General features: G+C 36.3%; 1 long non-coding RNA gene across 1 annotated transcript in view; it reads right to left on the reverse strand.

Moving 5' to 3' along the window:
- Nucleotides 1-3,235: 3,235 nt before the first annotated feature.
- Nucleotides 3,236-18,037, reverse strand: part of LOC124226138 (uncharacterized) — a 78,755-nt gene continuing 63,953 nt past the window's right edge. Inside the window, exons 2-3 of the long non-coding RNA XR_006885205.1 lie at nucleotides 4,294-4,365; nucleotides 3,236-3,331 (exon numbers count right to left, since the gene is read on the reverse strand). This is a non-coding gene — a long non-coding RNA (uncharacterized LOC124226138). The remainder of the gene's footprint in view (nucleotides 3,332-4,293; nucleotides 4,366-18,037) is intronic.

Raw genomic sequence — 18,037 nt, forward strand, 5'->3', positions numbered from 1 at the left:
CACCCAGTATTCAAAATCCTTGGCTTCATTCTTACATCTTTTCTCACTTTCTGTATCATAAAACTTTCAATCGTTCAAATGTACAAATGTGTTCATTTTATCCCTAATGTCACTTTCTTGGTTTAGGCCACTGCTGTCATCTTCGGTGACTAATCTAATCTCTCCTCCCTGCCTCCTCTTTCCGTCTGGCACTATTAAATTCAGTTTGAAAATTGGAGCCAAAGTGACACTTTATTTATCTTTTTCTCCCCAAAGTCCCAGTATGTACGTAGTTGTATATTCTAGTTGTAGGTCCTTCTAGTTCTTCTGTGTGGGACACTGCCACAGCATGGTTTGATGAGCCATGTGTAGGTCCATGCCCAGGATGCAAACCGGCAAACCCCAGGCTGCTGAAGTGGAGTGTGCAAACTTAACCACTGCGCCACTGGGCCGGCCCCAGAGTGACACTTTAAAAAAGAAATTAATTCTAATCTTGTCACCAGCTAGTTTACAGTTATTTAATAGCTATGTGTTCTGCTTAAGCTAAGCTCTCAAATCCCGGCTATACAAAGCCCTGCACGATCTGGGTTTCCAGCTTCATCCCTTGTGCCACTCCCAGTTACTCTCTCTGTTCTAGTCCTTCTGAATTTCTTCTATTTCCTCAAGAGCATTTTTGCATTTTCTGCCTCAGGTGCTGGCATGCCGTTCCCTCCATGTGGAATACTCCTGTGGCCCTCCAGGCCTTCTCCCAGGGAACCCTCCTCCACATTCTGGTTAGCGGAGAGGAGAAATGTGGTCCTTGGGATAGACTTTCTATGCCTTTCTAAATGTCCCCTCCCTTCTCTGGGGTCTAAGCCTCATGGGGGCAGGGTCCTTTTCTGTCTTTCAGGAACCTGACCCAAACTCTACCTGGTCCCTGGCACATGGCAGATGCTTAATGAAAACCTGCTATTTGACCGACTGCAGAGATGAAGTCCAGCAAAAGACAGAGGCGGGGCCCAGATCATAGCAATGGCTGAGTCCCTGTGAGTGGTGGGAATTACACATGCCACTTAGTACTGTCAAGTTATTATGCGTTATATCATATCATTCCACAGGTTGATGAGAACAATTGAGCAACAGCTCCTGAAGACATGATCTGTGCCCTTGGTTTATAATTAGTGGAGTATAGGAAAGGACTAGCTCAAGGCATCAGGCAGCTCAGAGTGGATGTAGACCTGGCTAGCCCTGCAGCGCTGGCGTTTCCATTTACCGTTCACCGTGTTTTCAATAGACACCTTCTCTCTCCAGATTCATCTTCTCTTCTTCTTTTAGTTTCTTTTATTTTGATTGTTTACATATTGGCAGGTTATTTCTGGAAAGGAGAAATTCTTTAAAAAATATACAAATATGGTAAATTGTAGCAACTTTATGTAATACACCTTTCCATAGCTGTTCCATTTTGTAAGGAAAAAAATTAAAGGCTTCAATTTGACAAAATGAGAAATTCTTTAATGGTGGGATTTTGAGCCTTGCAGTTTGAATGGAATGGAAATTGTGAGGCCATGGCAGCCTTCTCTGAACTGTTCAAATCACAAATTATAGATAAGACAGAATCCATATCAATTTCTACTTCTTAACTGAGAGATTCTACACCTTTAGGAAACCTGATGTACTCAGAGCCTTGTAGGGAGAAAAGCTCCCAGGTTTTTGGTTCCATCTAGGCCTTCTTCCAAAGTTTAAAGGCTGAGTTTAAATCAAGGTGAATTTCATTGACTGCGGCGTGGAAAATGTCATAGAACGTGATGGCTGAAAAACACTTTTATTTCTTATGCGTGAACATAAATGATATCATTAAAAGTTTTCTAGCCTATACCTTGTGAGAACTTGGCAAATATTATCAGGGAGGACTCCACGACTGAAACGTGGCCTTAAATAAATGACTCTTGATTCCTTTCCAATCATTGGATTCCATTAATCTAACATTTCCTTTGTGGCACATAGATAACATTTCTCATTCAAGAGGGGATTCATTTAGCACCTACACCATTGCAAGGAGTTAATACGATTGATTCCATTGACCTGAACAAGGCAGTTCCTGTGGAATGGCCTGGGAGGCCATGCCATTGAAGCATGGTGCCTTAACGACATTAAAGAGATTGTAAAGAAAGTGTGACTGGTCCCTAGACCAGATGACTACATGGAAATCATTCACATCTGAAAATCATTTGAGTCCATTTTCTTTTTCAACAGTTCTCCTTTAAATGAGGTAAGGAATGCTAGTGTAGGGCAAATGAACAGAAAAAACGTCATTCCAAAATCTGAGGCCAGGTTTCTTTTTTCCGGTTCTAGTCATACAGCTTTACTAGGAAAGCTGTAATTTTTGTGATGGTCAAAGAAAACACCTTCTGTTTTGGTAAAAATGCTGAGCAAAATGACAATCAGTGACTTTGCTGGCCATCTTGGGCAGGTTAGCATGTCACAGTTTCCATTTAGGTTAATTTCGGCTTCTTTGAAGACAAATATTTTAGAATAGAATGGTTTCAAATCTGCTCGTAGGGTAGAATATCGAGAGATAGTGAACAGGTTTAATCTTCATTATATTAACTCCGTTTAATAATCTTGCCTAAAACAGATTGGACCCCCCTGCAGTTAGTTCACAGAAGGGCATCAACTAATACTATGACTGTGATTAGTTTGTGGTTATTCTGGGGAATGACTTAAATTCACAAAATTTGTAAACCACATACTACACTCCAAAAATTATGGTGTGGAATTACAAATATGTGCAAGACGAGATTTCTGCTTGTAGGTAGTTATAATCTATTTAAGGAGTCGAATATGAAAAAATACAATATGTGTCAATATGTATCTCCTGAATAGCATCTATAAATTATAGCAGCTAAACTCTAATGGTTGTCAATTGTTCAGTGAAGCATAGATAGAAATGTTTTCTTTGAGGCTTATCCCGTGGACATATCAAAACAGAAAACAACCTAGGAGAATTATCTGGCATGTATGGTATTGGATACGAAGATATCAAGACCAATCAAATAATATAGCATTTCCTTCTCTTGTCTTTTTGTTCTCCATCCTTAACTCACAGCACAACTAAGTTCAGATTGGTTTTGAGTCAGCTCAAATTTACTGAATGATTTGTATAGTGCTGACCATAGATTAGGCACAGATTCAAGTAAGCAGACTTTAAACTGAGTATGGCTTCATCTTGGAGAGTCAAGCTTGGTCTTCAGCTTACCTTGCAGGTAGAAGCAGAGAAGAATCCACTAGCTATAAGTAGCCGAGGAACTAGCATGTTATCCAAGGTGAGGCAAGGGACCATAGCCACTATTAATGAGGCTCTTGGCTTAGGGACCTAGGGAGGGAAGATCCATCGAATACTTATATTACACAAATCCTTCTCACTGTTTGCTAGTATGTATCTCATCACCATGCAGTGTATCCTGTGAATGCATAATGAAAATTAGGCCTGAATTTATGTGAAAACTTCCCTGAAGGTTCATCCTCAAAAGGATGCAATTGTTGAAATACATATGCGAAAGTGTGCTTAGAATGCTTATTAGGATGGCATTTCTCCCGTCTATTGACACGAACACAGGGAAGCATGTGCTTTAGTTACTATCACTTTATACCACGTTTCTTTTCTTTTGCTCTCTTTCCTTTCTATTCTTCTTAACCAAGCTCCCTTTAAAAATACTATCAATCTTAACAATTTCCCCAGTGACTTAGGATGTATGTATCCAATTATAATATGAAAAAAACATTTCTAAGACTGTAACAAGAGAATTCTCCAAAAAGGTCATATTTTATTTGATGAAACTGTTCCACTGAGATTTGACAATTTGATCATTGTTTTTGACACATGACATCAATATTAATTCACCTGACTCTTGAATACAGTATGTGTGAGATCGTATATGGTTTTTAATCTAGTCAGGGAGATCATATAGCTACATTTTTTGATTAATTGATATTCATATGAAATGTTCCCATTTTAATGGAGTCTGTAGTTGTTCTTCAGGGAGAAGTCAGCATTTTTATGTGAAATTAGGTGTATATTGCTTAATCAAGGCATTTTCAATTCAATTTACTCACAATAAGTATTCATGAGGGTTCACTTTCCAGAGATCCTTTGTTTCATTATAGCTAATAATTTTTGATGCAGTTATAGCTAATTATCAAAGAACCACTAATGAGGCTTCTCATGACATAGTAGGATAACTGCTTCTGTTCAGTAAGTTAACTCTTGTGAGGTATAGTACTTTCAGGAAATCTCACAAAATATTTAACACGTTTAAAAATACAGAAAGTACATACCTGTTTGACCCGGTAAACTCAAACCCGGATTTGACCTCATTTTTCGAACTTTACTATGTACAACATTTCCTTCTGTTAAACATGAAATGGAAAAATGGTAAATATCAGTCTTGCTACTGTGTTACTTTCAAGCAACTATGAGCTTTCAATGTATACCATAGATGAAATTTTACCACCGATTCACCAAGATCACTACATAAAGATGTGTGAGCATATCCAGGATGCTTTTAAAAAAGGCAACTGGATGGTTACAGTTGCTTCTTGTTTCTTTTGAAATATGCTTGGATAGAAGTATTTCCTTTTTTTAATGTTTTCATGCATTTTCCTGTGTAGATAAAAATTAAGATGAAATGAAACTTGAAACCATGTAGAAACCAAATTATAGACAAGATATACTACACTACTACCATTAAAAATAACTGAAATGTATTTCTATGTCATATATGTGTATGGCCTAGTTAAATTCTTAAAAACTCCAATGAGATGGGTGTTATTAGTGTTACTATATTTACCAATAAGGAAACTGAGACTTAGAATGAAGTAACCTGCCCAAGTTGACAGGGTTAGAGTGGAGTGTGTTATTTGTTGTTAAATGTTGGCTTGTGTTCCCCAAAATCTATATGTTGAAGTCCTAACCTCTCGTCTCTTAGAATGGGACCTGATTTGGAAATAGGCTTGTTGCAGATATAATTAGTTAAGATGGAGTTATACCGTAGGAGGACAGGCCCCTAATCCGATAGAACTGGAGTCCTTATAAAAAGGGAAAATTTGGAGACACACAAACAGGGAGAACACTATGTGAAGATGAATACAGAGTTCGAGGTCATGTTTCTACAAACCAAGGAATGGGTAGCATTGCCAGAAAACCACCAGAAGCTGGGAGAGAGGGGTGGAACAGATTCTCTCTTGGCCTTCAGATGGAACCAACGATGCTAACACCTTGATTTCAGATTTCTGGTATCCTGAACCGTGCGACAATAAATTTCTGTTGTTTAAGCCAACCAGTTTGTGTTACCTTGTTATGGCAGCCGTAGCATCGGCCAGTCAAGATAACACAAGATGTGTTGATGCCAGGACATTTATTGCTTCTTTCACATTCTACCATCTGCTGATAGCCAAGTCACTCTCCCTGTGTCTAAGACCTAGTCGAAAAGAAGTTCAGTTCAATACCTATGAGGGTGTAAATCATTGGTTGAAAGGCCCTTGTTGGACTTAAAACAACATTCATCCAGAGGAAATGTATAAATCTTATGTATACGTGTAACAAACATAGTTTTCAATTCAAGCTTTTTGTTAGAATGTATCTTTTCATTACAAATATGTTTTAACATTTAAAATAGCATTTTCCCTTGATATTTTAAACCTTCTCTGAAGTATTGAATAAAATCAGTTGACTAGAGAATAGAATGCATATCTTACTTAAGCAGATATTGATTATTTAGTGTAAACATGAGTAGAATTTCATGAATGGTTAATTACTGTTAAAATGCAAAGGCAAAAACTAAAACTTTCTTGAGCTTGGCATGGCCAAAATAAATGAATCATATTATTATATCGAAATTTAAAACATATTACAAATTTCAAAAGACTCTCTGAGCTTGGCTACTAGAAATGTTAATAGTGGAGAATTTGGGTCATTATTTTCCATGGTATGACTTTGGTAAGGAAGTTTTCCGAAGCAGGTTCCAGGTGATGGCAAAGTCTAACCCTCTCAGATTTATAGCACCACAAGCACTAACTCAACTGTGACAGAGCTCAGTACTCGACCTGCAGTTGGGAACTTAATTCTTCTTCAAATAAGTCACCTGATTAAACATCTCAAATATTTTGCCGTTAAAACCATTTGGAACCTGTTACGATTAATGAGCCACATTTCTTGCCAAATGTTGATTTCAAGCAACTTCTCAATATAATCCTTTCTGAATTGAAAACATAATCTACCAATTTCAATACTGCAATAATTTCTTCAATATTTTAGAAAATAGCTTCTGGAATGACTATTAAAAGTTTATGTCTGCTAATGGCTTAAATGATTTACACGTTTTGGGTCATTTTAATGATCCCATTGTTAATCACTAATGTTCCCTCTATCTCTTTATAGAGAACTCTTCTAAAAACTGGTTAAGCCTCTCTGAGATTTTCATAGCCTTTTCACTGACTTTCGGCTCTGTGGATAGAAACCTGCAGTGACCCAAACTATGTGGGCTCAACAGAGATGCATCCCTGATTCAGAACCACACAAATTTTGCATTTTTAGTCTTTCTTATTCACCAGGACAGACAGAACTACTTCCTTAAAATTGGGACAATAAGCTCAACCAGTTTAAAATTGTGATATATATCCCTTTTCCTTTAAACTTATCTGCTGACTACTTGAACCCACTTTAGATAGACTGAACACTTGCCAGGTAAACAATTTATTTTAGGCTTCCTTTGGAAATGGGCATCAAGGTTAACTTAAGTTCGCATGTCTAAATTGTCCTTCCACAGCACTCTAGGGAAATAATAATTTAGACTAAAAGCTACAGGAAAAGGCTTCTGTCAATAGTGACACTTGCTAAGGTAAGTGCACAGGCTGAAAACTTAGAGGCTTTTCTGTAAAAATATAATGGAGATAAGGCAGGAAGGAAAGGACTTCCTAGAAAAAAAACCAATCTCAAGGGTTGAGAGTAAAATTGGGTCCAGGACTGTGTTTTATTTCCTTCTCTACCTCATAGAAGAGCCGAAGCCAACAACAGCCTCACCAAACAGGGATCTCACTGCATCGTGTTGGAGGGGACACCACGCCAACAAGAAGTGGCGTCATTAAAGAGACAGTGAAATCAGGCAAAAGGTGTGGGCCATATCCTGGGCAATTTCTGGCTGCCACATCGTATGTGACAAAGAAACTTCTCCTATGATTATAGTACCCCTTGGGCTACACATAATTACAACTCCTGCCTACTTCCAACAGTTTCTTGAATTGTGACTAGGCCAAGATTAACTATAGGGAAACTTTGATTTAATATAGTTTAAATTTTCCTTTAAAGGTTAGAGATCCACTAACTCTTCAAGATAATTCATTTCCATCTCCCATGAAGAACGTAACATGGCTCTTCCCACACATGGACTGTAATTTAAGAAACAAGGCCAAGCATATGGAAAGATACTGCAGTCCCAATGAAGAAGACTTATCTAATAAATTACACGAAGGATTTCAAAGAAATAAAGTCACTGCTGGAAATAAGCAAAAAATATAAGGAAATCAATATTATTAGTGGCTCTGTGAAACAAAAATAGGCTACCATAAAGATAGACAAATGTGAGAGGCAAACATCTTTTCCAATGCAAATAATTATAATGGAGGCAATGAACAAGATTTTGACTACTATCAAAATTTGAAGTGGTAAAGTAAAAGACAAAATGAAGTAATTCTCCCAAAAATTACAGGAAAAAGAAAAAAAAAGATGAGTTGATTAGACAAATTTAAGAAATGTGAAGGACACTCTAGGAAGACCATTGTAAGAATCTTACAAATTGCAGAAACAGGGAAGAGTGGATAAAAGAGAAAAAGAATTAATAGTAGTAATTTAGGAAAAAACCCCTTTCTGGCCTGACCGCTTCTCATATTTGCATATTTTAAGGGCTTGCACAATATTCAACATAAGAGAGATCAATACCTAGCCATATTCTGAAGAAAATCTTAAATTTCAAGAGACACAATTTCTACTTGCAATCAAGAAAAAAAAATCAGATTGCTAAAGATAGGAGAAAATTCAAGTTGACCTAATGCTTCTCCTCTATAACATTAAATATGACATTGGAATATATCTTGATAGTTCCATGGGGAAGTGTTTAGACCTAGACATCTCTATGCCTAAAGAGGTGTCATCTATATGTAAAGGTGACAGAAAGGCAATCTTTTATATGCAAGGGTACATCCTGCCCCAAAACGATTGCTCAAAAGGGCGAAAGATTGATCAAAATGTAGAACGCTAAATGAGGAAGCTAGTATATCAAATAATTATAACAAGTGTACACGGTAAAATAGATACAATCAAAATAAATGATGCACATGTCAGAATAATTCGTAGCTTTGAAGATGCAAAATAAAAACAATTGTTTAGTATTGTTTGCAATACTATTTACAAAATACTTATCTACGAAATAAAGTAAATGAGAATAAATATTAATAACAAAACTTGGTAAACTAGAAAGAAAATGGTTGAGTGGCAGCTTATTGAGAAATCAAGAGAAAGATAAAATGTAATTCACCAGTAAGTGAAGCCCAGAATTACACTGATTCGTGCTGCACGTCCCAGAATTATTAGGAAATGGAGATACGTTTGAAAATAGAGGTTGAAAGTCTTTATATGAAGCAGTTAGAACCCCAGATGTCCAGCCTCACTCTATATGATTAGCAGAACGAACTTTCTCCACTGTAAGTCCCAAGAGTTTGCTCTCTGAGATAAATGAACTTGAACCAGAGACTGGATTTGAGGACACCAGACAAACCAAGTTTGAGCAGTATCGTTTATCAGACAGGAAAATAAGAGACTTAATACTGAGTGATAAAAACTTTGGGATTGCTTGCAATATCTGTCTCTGAAAATACTACCAGCCAGACATACTCTAGATACATAATCAGTAAAAAACAAAGAGACATAAAAAAATGAGCATTGGAATTTCCCTAGTCAAATGGCTCGAGCAGATCATTCTGTAGTGAAACCTACCATGTTGAAAGCCTGTCAATGCACACAATGCTTTCTAGTATCTCAATTGTTGATACTTATCCTGCTTGGAGTTCCCTGAGCATCTTGGATTCTGTAGTTTCATACTTTTGATTATTTTTGAAAATTCTTCACCATTATGCTTTAAAATATTTCTTCTGCTTTGTTTTCTCTCTTCTTCTTGTAGGATTTAAATTACACATGCTAGAGCATGTAAATATTGTCTTGCAGCTCTTGGATGCTCTATTCTTTTTTCTCTTCAGTCATTTTTTTCCCATCATGTTTAAGTTTTGGTTATTTTTATGGACTTCTCTTCAAGTTCATTGATTCTTTCTTCAGTTGTGTCAAGTCTACTGATGAGTCCTGTTAAGTCAGAAACTGTGAAGTGTCTCAGATTTTATCCTACTTGCAATCTAACCAGTTAATCTGCCACTGTTGTATATGCATATATGACAAAAGAATACAAATCCACTGTGTCAGAGAAACACACTATTTATTTACTTTAGGAAAAACAGGAGCCAGAAAAAATATCTTGTGTTGGTTTACCATGCCCCAGTTCCCACAGTGAGATCTGATAAGATCCAGACATTTACCTGAACAGTGAGATGCACCACAGGTAAATAATTTTGAAATTAGGTGATGTTAAGCTTTTATGGGGCTTCTGGCACATCTCCCTGTCTTCCCCTCCCAAGAGAGAGATCATTAATTACCCTGGAATATAAACAAATTTCTCTGAGGAGAGGATGGTTAGGACTTTATTTTTACTATCATTGGGCATCTCCAGGTAAGTGGACCTCCAAATATCTCTGGAGTGATACACTATCTCTAATTTGCAACACTGTTTTCTATTCATATATACCATTTCTCATAAGGCTCAGACCATGTAGGAACTCAAGAAATCCATGGAAAATTGTCTTCTAACAAGCTTATTGAAGACATTCTTCATCTCTGTCACTGTGCATCCTTCTTTCTAGCAATTTCTCTTTAATTTTTCTTATAGTTCCCATCTCTCTTCTGAAGTTCTGCATTTTAACAAACATGCTCTCCAGCTTTCCACTGGAGTCTTTAACATATTAATCCTAATAGTCTTAAGTTCCCTGTCTGAGAGTTTCAACATCTGGGTCATTTTTCCATTTGGTTTTCCTAATTACTTTGTTTCTTGACAGTGTGTTATTTTTATCAGCTTTTTTGTATTTATTTAAATATTTGACTGAATGCAGGACATTATTTATAGAACAGTGGAGCTGAGGTAAGCAGTATTTACACCTAGAAATGGGCACAATATTCTTCTGCTGTTGGTGTGAGGTGTTGAATCCAAGTGGTAAAACAACTGAATAATAAGAGATTCAGAATTAGAACAAAGAAAAGGGGGATGGGGAAAAAAAAGTCTAAGAAATAATTTAAAGAAAACTCCCAAAATTGAAGGATGTGAGTTTGTAAATAGTGAGGACCCATTGAGAGCCTATACCAACAGATAACAGAGACTTAAATATGACAAAATGCATGAATTGGAGGACAAAGAAAGAATTCTAAAAATATTCTAGAGAAAATAAGAAAAAAATGGTCACATATGAAAGACCAGGAATCAAGGTGACATCAGACTTTCAGTAACCATACTTGTAGTTTCAAGATAATAAAGCAATAAAGCAGTGATTCAAAGTTCTCAAAAATGGTTTAAGTAATGATTTTTGAAACACAATATTCAAATAAAATTCTTTACCCTGACAAACTATGAAACAACTACAGCAGTAAATAGAGACTTTTGAAAAGTGAAAGTTGTGAAAGTTATCTCCCATGCATACTTTCTCAGGAACTAAAATGAGAAAGAATAAAATAAAAGAAGATTCAATACAACAGAGGGGTGAAAAGAAACCTCAATGAAAATTGTGTCACCGACTTGGTAAACAACCAATCCAGAGATGAACAGGAACATGGAGATTCTGGAGAGAAGTTCCCAATTAGGAAAAAATGTGACATTAAAAGAATTTCTGATCCTTAATTGTATCTAGAGGGGATTTATTCACTCACAGAGAGTTTGAGGATGAATTAGTGATAGCTGCGTAGAAAGCTAAATAATTTTTTTAAATGGAGATAATTACCTCCTATAAAATGAAAAGTTGTACACACAAAAAATAATTATAGCACACTGCCTAGTTCAGCTATGCATAATGTGTACAAAGTCATAATAACATAAGCAATGAATATTGACTTAACCAATTATATTTCAACTACTTTATGAGAGTTGGAGGGAGAGCAGAGAGAGGAAGGGTATACTTGTTTGTGGAGGTGAGAAATGGATGTAAAAACACTTAATCTTTTTTTCCCATGTTAAGAAATAATAGCTGAAACTAAGAATCATGTAACAGAGGTATAAGCAATAACTGAAAGAGTTAGTTAAAGCAGTTGCTTCTGAGGAATTGAAATTAAAGTTGGTGACTGAGATGCTTTTTGTATGTTCTTGAGCTCATAATTTGAAGACATTATATAAATGTCAAAATATATATGTGCATATATCTCTCTATATGCATATATGCACACATAAGTGTGTGTGTGTATATTCAAAGAAGATGCCAATTTGTGAGTGTATATTGATATTACAAACACATAAACACATTTCCAAGAAAATAAATATAGCCCTTCAACATCATTTTAAAAAGAAAAACAAAGTTGCGTATGTCACGGAAGAAAAGATTTAAAAGAATTCTGGATATCTTGTCCTAAAAATAAATATTTATTCTAGTAAAAAGTTAAAATATGCATAAAAATTTTAATTCCCCAGAGAAAATCATGTCCCTGAGAAAATATAGTTCTTACAGCAAAGTATAGAAATAAGAGGAAAAGTAGGACAGTACTTTAAAAATATGGCAGAATACCAGATGTTTGGCATAAAACTGAGAATACTAGTTACCAAGGAGTCATTAAACTGAGTTTCTAAAATTATATTTAAGGAAGTGGGAAACGTTGACAATTGTTTTTAAATTTTCTTTTAATTAAATATTTTTAATTGAACAAAGAACAATTCAAATGATTACAATATAGAACTGCAGGTATTCAATGACACTTCCACAATATTTAGTGAAATGCCTGGAGAAGTTAATTCTATAACCACAACCAATTAGTGATAGAAATCTAAAATTTTATTGTTAAAAAATTCTATATTTGGTAATATTATTGAATTAGTTTAGTTTGATGAATTTAGAGATTGCTTCTACTTATGAAAATTAGTTATTATTTTTTTAAATTTTTTATTGCAGTAACATTGGATTATAACATTATATAGCTTTCAGATGTACATGACAATATATTTCAGATTCTGTGTAGATTACATCATGTTCACCACCCAAAAACTAATTATAGTCCATCACCACACATGTGTGGCTAATCCTCCCTTTTGCCCTCCCCCCTCCCCCCTTCCCTTATGGTAACCAACAATCCAATCTCTGTTGTGAGTTATTATTTTAGACTTCAAATAATTGGAAAGATGAGCTTTGATATGAATATTCTAAAAGATCTTAAGTTTCTCAATTGTCTAGGTTTTAGTTGCAGGTATAAAAATGTTTTGCATTAAGTGCAGGTTATTTCACACAGTTTCCCTTTCCACCTTCTGACATGTATCTTCAACATGGAAGAATTTATAGTAAGTTGTCCCTTGTAGACTAATGGACAATCTTGTAGATTAATACAATCTTCATTATTGATGGAAGATTTACATGTGTTTGAGTAAGGACATGTTTTTGAAATGTTGACAGTCTTGTCTTTCCTTGATATTTTTACTTGTAGGGAAGAAAATACTTGGGAAAATTGGACTTTTATTCAAACTTTTTAATCGATGCTCTCTCACTAAGAGAATAGAATAGAATTATGATCAAACTCCACACTTTCTCAGATAACAAACTAATGGGTAGGGCTTGAATTTGAAACTCAGGACCTACTTATTTGATTTTGGATGTGTTACTTCACTTTTCTGATTTTGAGCACCTTGAGTCTGGCCCCTTAGACCACTTTGCCATCCTGACACTCTATACTTTTCTGATTTTGAGATTCTTCTATAAAAGGAAGACAACAACAATAATAATACAAATTTGAATTAAATAAGGTAAAGATGGTAGCATTTCAATATTCTCACTTTTAAAGGAAAGTTTAAAACTTGAAACAAAGCTTTAAATATGATTCTAAAGATATCAACAAGTCCTGAAGAGCCTGGAACAACAAGCAGAGGTGGAAGAATATATCTAATAAAAAATGAACATGTTTGTTTAGAGGCAGGCATTAGCAACAACACATTGTAAGAAGATAGGTATGGCTGTGAACATCTGTGCACCTAAAGGTGGACATATGATGGAGAGTAGCAATGAATTAGACATCTTTCATGCACCAATTAAGAATCCTATTGACACCACTGCTTACTCCAGCCACTGCTGTGGCAGCTGCTTTTGAGTAAGACTTAACCAGCCTTGTGCAGTTCTAGCAGTGACTTGCCTTAGGGTCATGATACAAAATTTTGCTTCCTGCCCTGAGACCTTGCAAATGCCATTACTGAGGATGTGCACAGGAAACCCTTTATAGTAGTCAATGACTAACCCAGAAGTATGGAGAAGTTAATTCCCCCAAAAATGAATGGGACTCCATGGTTAATTGCTTGCTATATGTGTTTAAACCCAAATGGACGTTTCTTCAAAACATTTCATAAACCCTTTCAGAAGATTATGGTGGATGAAGCATAATTGCCTTTTATGGCAGCCAACTTGACAATGCATTCTTGTGTTGGTTTTCATTAATTTCCTATGTTATTCCTTCTGCCTACATATCTGCTCTCTGGAATCCCACTGTCACCAAAACTACCTGCACCTTCATTTTTAGATTCATCTTTTGGAGAAACTCAGAATAAAAGAAGGGGTATCTGAATTGATCCTGGAAGGCACATCTTTAGGATGGGATTTTGAAGCTATAGTGATTCACCAGTCAAAAGTGAATAACACTCCTTTTACTCCTGGCATATAAGCCTTCCCAAATACTAAGATTTCCATGTGTGTTGATTGGTATGAGATACAGGTAGAAGGTGAAACACTGAGTCCTGAAGTAGCCGTAATATTTGAACCATATTAGGGCATTATAATTTAAAGGATTGTAGCAATGACAAGTTTTTCTTAATTATTTTGGAATCTTTGAAAGAAATAAAAAGAAAGAAAGGGAAGCTAGTGAAAATCACAGAGAGCAAGGCCCTCTCACTATCACTTCCAGTGACTTCCTTCTGGAATTTGAGCTTTCCACTTCCACAATGGTAAGCTTGTTAGGTCAGAGGATCTGGTTGTTAGGGATGGAATAAATTTATTAGGACATAGACCTTAACTGCTGAATCTGGATCATCCCACTAAGAAGAAACTTAGACCATTTAAAATGCTGACCAGGAGTGACATCAGAATCATGGCAGAATAAGATTTTCCCATAGCCTCTCCTCCCAAGATACAATGAAAAAGATATTCATTAACCAATAGAGGACATCCACATAGCACAATAGATATTGCAGAGATTCATGCAGCCATATGTCTGACGGTGGAAGTACTGGAGCCCTGGGAAGCAGTGGAAGAAGGTAATCAGATCTCCTCCCCCTCGTCAGCAATATAGGACATAGGACTTCATGCAGTGGCCACCACACGACTCTGAGAGGAGATGGGGGAAAAGGCAGCCCTCCATAGGAACACTTTCACACTCAGAGTCGCTTCCCAGCCCACAAGAACACTCGACAACAAGGCAACTCAGTCACAATGGGGGGGCCCCCACCAAGGTGAGCAGCCCAACTGGGCCACCAGTGTGTGTAGAACTGGAGCACTGGTGGGAGAGAAAAGGGTCCCCTACCCTCATCCTGCTTGGTGCACCAGCTAGACTGGTTGACCAGGACAGTGGATTCATGACAGAGGGCCTGTAACTCTGTGTGTGAATTAGCAGTGGCCAGCAGGCAAATTCAAACAGGCCCTGTTGGCACAGCTTCCAACAGATAGACACAACTGCCAGTGGAGTTGATGGGCTCAGAAAACACAACTCCTTCCCCACCACCCCCAGTAGGGGCAGATGGAATCTGTGACAAGATACTACTACCATGTGCTGGCAAAGGCCCACTTCATCCAACAGCATAAAGAAATACATTAATATTCCAGACCAGAAGGAAAATGACAAGTGTCCAGAAACCAATCTTGAAGTGATAGAAATTTATAATCTAAATGACACAGAATTCAAAATAGTTATCATTAACAAACTCAATGAATTACGAGAAAACTCAGAAAGACAGTTCAATGAACTCAGGAATAAAAGTAATAAGGAGAAGAAATTCTTCACAAGAGATTGAAACTCTAAAAAAAAAAACACCCCAAATGGAAATGCTGGAGATGAAGAACACAATGAATGAAATAAAAAGCAACACAGAATTCTTTAAAAACAAAGCTGACAATATGGTAGACAGACTTAGAAATTTAGAGGAGAGAAACATAGAAATGCTTCAGGTGGAGGAAGAAAGAGAACTAAGACTAAAAAGAAATGAAGAAATTCTTTGAGAATTATCTACCTCAATCAGGAAATGCAACATAAGGATTATAGGTATGGCAGGGGAGAAGGGACGGGGAAAGGAGCAGAGAGCTTGTTCAAAGAAACAAGAACTTCCCAAACCTGGGTAAAGAGCTGGAATTACAAGTAAAAGAAGCTAAAAGATCTCCTAAATTACATCAATGTAAACAGATCTTCTCCAAGGTGTATATTAGTAAAACTGGCAAAAGTCAATGACAAAGAAAACATATTAAGGGCAGCAAGGCAGAAGAAAATAACCCACCAAGGAACCCCTATCAGGCTTTCAGCAGATTTCTCAACAGAAACCTTACAAAGCAGAACGATATGTTCAAAATTCTGAAAGACAAAAACTTTCACCCAAGAATACTGTATACATCGAAACAAGCCTTCAGATACAATGAAGAAATAAAAACATTCCAGAATAAACAAAAGCTGAGGGAGTTCATCATCACAAGACCCCCCTCCACACACACACACACACATACACACATAAGAAATGATCAAGAAGACCCTCATACCTGAAAAAAAAAGAAAAGTTTTACAAAACCTTGAGCAAGTTGATAAATAGACAAAATCAGAAAACTGCAGCTCTCTATCACAACAGGTTAGCAAACAATTAATTATAACATTAAAGATAAAGGGAAGGAAAACATCAAAAATAACTATAAACATTTGGTGAAGAAGAATGGTCCTGAGCTAAAATCTGTTGCCAATCTTCCTCTTTTTGCTTGAGGAAATTTGTCACTGAGCTAACAACTGTGGCAATCTTCCTCTATTTTGTATATGGGATGCTGCCACAGCATGGCTTGATGAGTGGCGTACAGGTCCATGCCTGGGATCTGAACCAGTGAACCCCAGGCTGCTGAAGCTGAGGGCACACACGTAACCACTATGCCACCAGGCTGGCCCCTATAATCATTTCCTTGTAATCTTAAACTCATGACACAAAATGGAATAAGTTGTGGCAATAATAACTTACAAGGGGAAGAGGAAAGGGATGGAAACTGCTTAGGATAAAGAGATAAGAGGCTATCAGAAAATGGACTATCTCATCTATGAGATCCTTTATACAAATCTCATGGTAAACACAGAAAATCAGAACAGAGACACAAATTATAAATAAAGAGAAAACCATCATAGAAAATCACCAAATTGAAATGGCAGTCAGAAATATATGGGGCTAGAAATAAGGAAAATAGAGAACAACCAGAAAACAAAAGATAAAATGACATTATTAGGCACTCAAATATCAATAATCACTTTAAATGTAAACGGATTGAGTTCTCCAATGAAATGACACAGAGTGTCTGGATAGACTGAAAAATAAGACCTAACAACAAGCTGCCTCCAGGAAACATGTCTTAGCTCTAAAGAAAAGCACAGACTCAGAGTGAAAGGATGGAAGACAATACTCCAAGCTCAAGGCAAACAAAAGAAAGCAGGTGTTCCATACTTATATCAGACAAAGTAGACTCCAAGATAAAAAAGGCAATGAGAGACAAAGATGGACAGTATATTATGATGAAAGGGACACTCCACCAAGAGGACATAACACTAATGAATATATATGCACTTAACACAGGATCAACAAAATACACAAAGCAACTATTAACATACCTAAAGGAAGAAATTAACAGCAAAACAATAATAGTAGGGGATCTCAACACCCTGCTTACATCAATGGACAGATCATCCAGAAAGAAAGTCAATGAGGAACTAGCGGAATTAAATGAAAAACTAGATCAGATGGACTTAATAGATATATAGAGAGCACTTCATTCAAAAACAGCAGATATAACTTCTTCTCAAGTGCACATGGAACATTCTCAAAGATAGACCATATGTTGGGAACAAAAAAGCCTCAATAAATTTAAGAAGATTAAAATCATATCAAGCATCTTTTCTGACCATAATGCTATACAACTAGAAATCAACTACAAGAAAAAAGCTGGGGAAGTGATAAACATGTGGAGACTAAACAACATGCTACTGCACAACCAATGGATCAATGAAGAAATTAAAGGTGAAATAAAAAAATATCTGGAGACAAATGAAAATATACCGTACCAATTCATATGGGATGCAGCAAAAGCGATCCTAAGGGAAAATTCATACCAATACAGGCTCACCTTAACAAACAAGAAAACTCTCAAATAAGTAATCTCAAACTACACCTAACAGAACTAGAAAAAGAAGAACAAACAAAGCCCAAAGTCAGCAGAAGAGGGAAATAATAAAAATTAGAGCAGAAATAAATTAAATAGAAACCAAAAAAACAGTAGAAAAGGATTAATGAAATTAAGAGCTGGTTCTTTGAGAAGATAAACAAAATTGGCAAACCCTTAGCCAGACTCACCAAGAAAAAAAGAGAGAAGGCTCAAACAAATAAAATTAGAAAAGAGAAAGAGAAATTACAATGGATAGCACAGAAATACAAAAGATTATAAGAGAATACTATGAAAAACTATTGCCAACAAA

Source organism: Equus quagga, chromosome 15 (assembly GCF_021613505.1).
Source record: "Equus quagga isolate Etosha38 chromosome 15, UCLA_HA_Equagga_1.0, whole genome shotgun sequence".
NCBI lineage: Eukaryota > Metazoa > Chordata > Mammalia > Perissodactyla > Equidae > Equus > Equus quagga.